The following is a 6,980-nucleotide window of genomic DNA, read 5'->3' on the forward strand; positions in this document are numbered from 1 at the left end:
AGGTGGGCCATTATGTTGCAAATTGTCCACAGAGGAAATCCAAGAAGGGATCCGGGGAAGGATCTGAAGGTGAGGCACTTGTTTCACAGTTTGAGTTGGATTTCACACTCTTCGCATGCATGGTTTCATCCATGGTGGGAAGTGGTTGGTTTCTTGACAGTGGAGCTTCTTTCCACATGAACATAGACAAGAGTTTGTTCAGTACTTTGGAGGAGAAAGATCTCCAGATACTCATAACAATGGGTAACGATGAGAAGTATAGTGTCTCAGGTGTAGGCACGATTATTTTTCAGAAGGAACATGGAGCTCGCCTTACCTTGACCAATGTCAAGTATGTACCAGGATTGAAGAGAAACTTGGTGTCGATTGCGATGCTGGAAGACAGAGGCTATGATGTAGTCTTAAGTAAGGGAAAGGTTTTCCTTAGACACATCATCACTAGACAAGTGAAGCAGATTAGTTCACGGGTCAAGAACTTGTATGCTCTTGAGGTTCAAGACACATGCAAAGCCTTGAGCAACAAGGCAACTGATGGAGACTTGGTGGTTGAGAGGGAGGGTATTACCTCTCAACATGCAGAGCTAGAAGAAGTCTTAGACGATTGTGGGGGAGCCACGGTTGGTGCAGCAACTTTAGGAGGTAGTGGAGCAGCCACAACAGGGGAAGCTGAGTGGAGATCAAGTAGATACATCTACTCATGCAGAGACCTCCAGTAGGGGGAAAATTCGAGCCAGGTGGGCTGAGGGATCACATGCAACCATACCTCCAGGTAGGAGGTGGGGCGATATAGAGTGATCGTCCCAAGGAGGAGGGGCAGGATCCTTGAGGTACCCAATCTCTTGGATGAGATCTTGCTACAGGAGCCCCAATGTGGAGTAGCACGAATTGACTGATTGGGTAGGGACAGTTGCGGATGGAGCGGCAGTGCAGGGAATCCCAGGACAGCGCATAGCTAGCAGGCTGCAACAATGCGAGAGGCACAAGTGTTTTTCACAGTGCTAGGTGGCACAAAGAGGTGAGATGCATGGAGATGTTGCAGTAGCGCAGATATCAGAGAGGGAGCAGTTGTCAGGAACAAGTAGAGCTTCAGCATCAGAGTATGTTCCTAGCCCAACAGAGTGGTCAGTTGGGAGAGCTCTTGTTCCAAGTGTTGTTGGAGCAAGTGGACCGGATAGATGTGTTGCATGCAGAACATTCCAGAGTTACAGGATCGGGTTCAAGAGGAAGCCTTTCTTGTTGAGAGGGAGTGTTGAAAAATGTGCAACAAGAAATGTTAAATTTAGAATGTGCTAAAATTAGACCTACTAAAAATAACATGTCTAAAAATAGCAGTTTGGCCAGTGAGGTCATTGGCCACATTGGGTGAGAGGTGAAACTGCTAAAAATAGAAAGTTCTAAAAATAGCATTTCTGGGTCCCTTCCTATTTATAGCAGTCCCTAGTCTATTTGATAGGAAGTAAAATTAATCTTGGTCTTAACAGCAGTTGGAAATATTAATTAATTAATTCAGTTGAGTTAATTAGTTAAGGAAATTCGAATTTGAAGTCCTTGTGAGCATGCACATGAGTTGTCCCACTGATTGAGGAATTTATCCTTAATTTCCTCCACTGATTGAGGGAATAAGTATGAGTTCTATAATGAGAGAATCAGTTGACTTAGTTCTAACTAGTCAAGTCCAGTTAGATTATTTTAACAAGTTGCTAAAATAACAAAATATAGTTTGTTAATGCTTGCATGCATGTGATAACTATTATTTTAGATAACTGAGAATTCATTCATGGATAACTGTTGCATATCAGTTCTGTCAGAGACCCAGTTGAGATCAGATGTGGGACAATGTACTATCAGATGCTTGACTATTTCTAGTAAGTAGTTTTTGCATGATTGAGGAACTAGTGTCCTCAAAGATTGCATAGTTGGACCATTGGTTAACTTGGTATGTTTGGAATTAATTGCATATGCTTTTGCTATGATTTCCTAAGAAAACTGCGCAAGGAAATAGGGATTGGACCATAGGTAAAGCCTTTATATACAGGGCTTGGTTGGTTCATGAGACATATCTTCATATCTTCATAGTTCAATGAGAACTGGATAGCTTGAGAGCTAATTCTTTTTGTATTGTGAAGAGGATTTCCACTTGATTGATAATAGATGGTTGGGGTTTTATGTTGGTGCTTTCCCCTGGATATATCTTGTGTTATGTGTGATTATTTCTCTTGATCAGTTATGCATGTTTCTACTTGATGTTGCTCATGAATTCAATTATGCTTCCGCTTAATGTTTTGTAGAAGTAGAAAAAATATTATGCTTGAGGACATTGCATATATCAGTTTGTTCTACAGGTGAGATTTCTACAAACCAAGGATCCAACTATATCAGGTTGTCAAAGTCTGCCAGATCCTGCACCAAGGCAAGTGGCTCACCAAGGACAAAGTTCAATAGAAGTTTCAGCATCTCATGGATGCACTAAACATAATGGGGATCATTGCTTCCTATGGGGGGAGGACTAATCCAGGACCCACCTATTCCACTTGAAACCCCCGATGTTGTTTCCTTTCAGATTCCTAATTTCTAGCATAGTTTCCCATTTCGGCAATTTTCTATTTTTGGCAGTTTTTCAGGTTTCAAACTTCCGGATTCGTTTTGAGGCCCTAAATGACGTTTTCTTGAGAAACAAGATAATGGGAGGCTAATTTCATGCCATCAATTTTTTTTTCCTCACATAAATATTTCTAACGAGGTATCGTACATACCAAATGGAGATCGTATGCCAAAGTTACGACCCCAGGAAGTTGACGTTCCAACTAAACCTAGCGGGGCCCACAATATTTTGGCATGTCATCTCTTAGGGTTAGGTTTTTTTTTTTTGTTTTTTTTCATATTTAGGGTTTTAAATTATTTCTTGATGATAAAAAGGCCTCCTAGCCTCATTGCAACATAGTTTAGAAGGCATGTAGCTGTCACATCTCTTCTCAGAGATAAGCCACCATCGCTTGAGCTAGTTTGTTTGTTTGTTTATTTTTTTGTTTTGTTTTGTTTTTTTGTTTTGTTTTGTTTTTTGTTTTGTTTTGTTTGTTTGTTTGTTTTGTTTTTTTTTTTGCATGTAATCAATTTTTAGTAATTCCTATTTATTCATTGAATTTTTGTTTATATGTATGTCTGTGTTTTTGTTTAAATATGTATTTCATTTCATTCCTTCATAAATCTGTATCATCCATATCATCATTAAGAAGTTAACTATATCCACATCATCATCAAAGAGTTCACATCATTAAGGAGTCCACATCACCAAGGATTCCATCATCAAAGAGTCCATATCATCATGAAATAGTTGCTTGTCTATATCATCAAAAAGGAGTCCACATCATCAAGGAGTTAGGGTTTGTTATTTCAAATGGACATAATCAGTTCTAGGATTTTGTTCATAAGCCGTAGATTTTTCTTCTCCAAGATACTTATCTTTTGAGATCATGACAACTCCCTCTTCTTCTCCAATCTTCTCGAATTAACAAATCAGCCTCATCATTAAGATGTCAAATCTTCTAAGAGCTAGGGTTTCTTCTTCTGAGGCTTACTCAAGCTATTTGGTTTGGGTTTTTAATTAGGGTTTTGACTTCAAACCCTAATAAATCTAGGGTTTACCACTCCACTAAGCCTAACAATCATTTTCCATTTTCATCATTCTTAGATTTTTCCATAAGCCTTAGGAAAAACATTTCAATCTTCTAGGCCTTAGGTTTATCAAGAAAATTCAAATTTATTAGCAATAAATTTGATCAAGCTTTAGGTTTTGAAGGGGAGCCTTGAATTCTATTTATTAAAGCTACATGTTGAAATTCCAAAGTAGTGGCTTGACACTAATCCTTTCATTCACAAACTTGTAATTAGATCGACCTTCAATCCATTACAAACCTAAAGATCATTTATGAAATTATAACCATTACAACATCCTTGAGCACCTTCTTGAAAAATTACAAAAGAACATGGATCTTGTTGGTTTCTTGCTTCCAGATCAACCAAGTCAGCCCAATTGCGGTATGATATTGTCCTTCTTTTATGTATAGGACAGATGTTGGTAACTAGGTCACCATATTAGATTTTTCTTGGTTTGAATCATGCTTCATAGTTTAACAATATCGCTGTACATACTTTCCTCAGATTCAGATCCTTAGATATCAACTACTAGAGACCCAAGTTCTAGGAAATCATAATTACAAACCCTAATGGCGTAAATACTTTTGAAATTGGTATCATTTCCTCTTTTGACACTTCTGTTGCAATGGACGCAATAGAGGATGTACACATGGAGTACAAAAACATGGTGGAGATTGATCATGTTTATAATGGGAAAATCAATCCAACATATATATACAAGGAATCTTTGATAAGCCCTATACCCATACAATTTATTGAAATGCGTCGAACATTTTACTTCTACAAATATAGACTTTGGAACACCAAGACAAAGGTTGATCGGATGATAGAATGCCTAAGAGATCTTAAAGAAAACTTGATTGCCTCAATTGCATACCCATATGCATGGTTCCACAAATGTATGTAGCCTCATGAATTCTAGTGGTCATGTGATATATTTAAAATTCATTGCTGGCTTTGGAAAGAGATCTTTATCTAACAATGAATTGTCACCTTAGACCATTGCAGACCAAGGTCAAAAAAAGGGACGTATCCATAGCTCAGGATCACATAGATTTCCACAGAAAATCAATGTCTCAAGAGCTCGAAATTAGAGATATGATGCCTCAGGTGTTGTATAAGAGATTTCACAGGGGTTTCACATATTGTAACAACCCCCGATTTATTTTCTATTTAAATAAAATAAGACCAAGGTCATGGGACACATATTACAAGTTGAATGTTGGTAAAAACATAGCGATGAGTATCACTTGGTGATTAATTAATGGCTATGGAAATTGGAAAAGGCAAACTGACATTAACTGACATTTTATTTATGAAATAAATGAAAATAGGAGAAAAGTAAGGTGAAAAGACACAAATTTGCATGAGAGGGAATTGAAGGAAAATGAAGAAAATAAAGGCCTCAATGATAAAAAGGCTTATGAGGATCAGTTCACAACTTTTGTCAGTTGAGCTTTTTTCCAATTCAGTTTTGGAGCTCTTTTCTACTCTCTCATTCTCTCATAATGTTTCAAACTTAGAGTATTCTTGGAGAACATTGGCATACATTGGTTCTGGAGAAAGAAGAAAAGGGAAAGTAGGAAAGCGCAAGGGAACCGGTGGATTAGTAGCTACAAATGGATTTCTTTGCAGGTAAGAGGTTTCACATGTGATTTCCTTATTGATTTCTTGATGCATGGTATATGCATGCAATTGTTGGGTTATGTGTTGTCATTAGCATGGATATTTTCTTGGATTGACAGTGGTTTTAGCCTTGCCTTTCCATTAACTAGATAACCATGGTGTTGTGGGTTTTTCCACTTGATTTTTTTTTTTTTTTTTTTTTTCCTGATTAATGCTCATAATTCCTTGTGCATGTGGGTTGGAAAAAATGATTTGGAAGACCTGGAACAACTTGGGTTGAGTTACTAGTTCTGGAGCCCAATTTAGGACAAATGCATTAGAGCCCTTGGTGGGTTGAGTTACTAGTCCCTGGATTCGGGTTGGAAAAACACTCTGGAGCCCTGAAAGGCTGTGGGTTGAGTTATGTTGACGGTGCTAGATGCACCAACATTAATGGGGTCTCCTCGATATGAAGTCCTAATTCAACTTCACATTGTTCGAAGTAGGAACCCCATCAGGAATAAGACACAGTTGCTAAAATAGTGGGTTTTAGTGTTATGCCTTGGTTGTGATAACACGTAGAATGATGTATTTGTGACTTTCATGAAACAAGTGTATAGATTTGTGAAGGGTCAAGTGCAATGCATGAAAGGTTCTAACACGACAAAGGGAAAGTGAGTGAGCTCCTTAGAAGCTTGTAATAGTACACAACTTGAAAGGAACACATGAGCATAAAAGGCATCACAAGTTAGCCTGCAAAATAGTTCACAAGTTAACCATGATGGAAATATATAACAACACACATTCAACAAGATTCATACTAATTCAAATGAAATAGTTCATAAGCGTTAGCGTAAATTAAATAACATATATTGGAAACATAACAAGAATAGTCCTATTATATTCACAACATACGCATGAAAATATGTCGCCTCTGAGTTTTTATTAAGTGAAAGTCCCGAGAATACATATACAATTAACGAACCACTAGTCCCAATAGTGGAACATGAAGCCAAAACCTTCTCCTCCAAATAAAGATACTCCCTCTATGCTACAAAGAGCTAAGACTCTCAACAAAACTCCCAAGCTCATGATCCTAAGCCAAAAGCCCTTTACATGACTAATGAGGGTATATTTATAACAAAAGGGGTGACTATTCATCTCCCTTTGTGACTCTTTGACTTCCCTCATGATTGTTTGACTTCCTCCAACCATGACCTTTGGACTTCATTATAAAATGACTCTTCACATTCCACAATTGACACTTGGAATTTCACTTACAATTAATTACAAAAGAATATTACAATATCGCTCATACCCATGTAAGACAAAATTGGGTAGAGTCAACTAGACAACCTAATAAGACAAAACAAGTTAAGCTTGAGTTTGGGGAAACTCCATCTCAACAAATTTAACTTGTATTTTCTTGGTCTCATAGTGGTGCCAAGCCTTGTATTATGTGCTAACTTCCCCAAACTGTGTGACAGGATCAGGTTAGAAGTGGACTCTAGCCTCCATTGCATTCGAGTACACTGATTTGGAACTGGTATGAATTTCCTTCTTCAGTAGGAGCAACATAGTCTTGATCTGGATAGTACCACCTATGTACTTCTGTATATTTTTCCTATTCACCTCCAGATATTTCTTGGTGGCGATCGGCTTGAGATGGTCTAAGTATTCTTCAAACTCTTGCTTGACTTGATTCCTGCATTTGGCCTCGG

Source organism: Pinus tabuliformis, chromosome 2_1 (assembly GCF_031772625.1).
Source record: "Pinus tabuliformis cultivar Carrire ecotype Pingquan chromosome 2_1, CPIR1, whole genome shotgun sequence".
Classification (NCBI taxonomy): Eukaryota; Viridiplantae; Streptophyta; class Pinopsida; order Pinales; family Pinaceae; genus Pinus; species Pinus tabuliformis.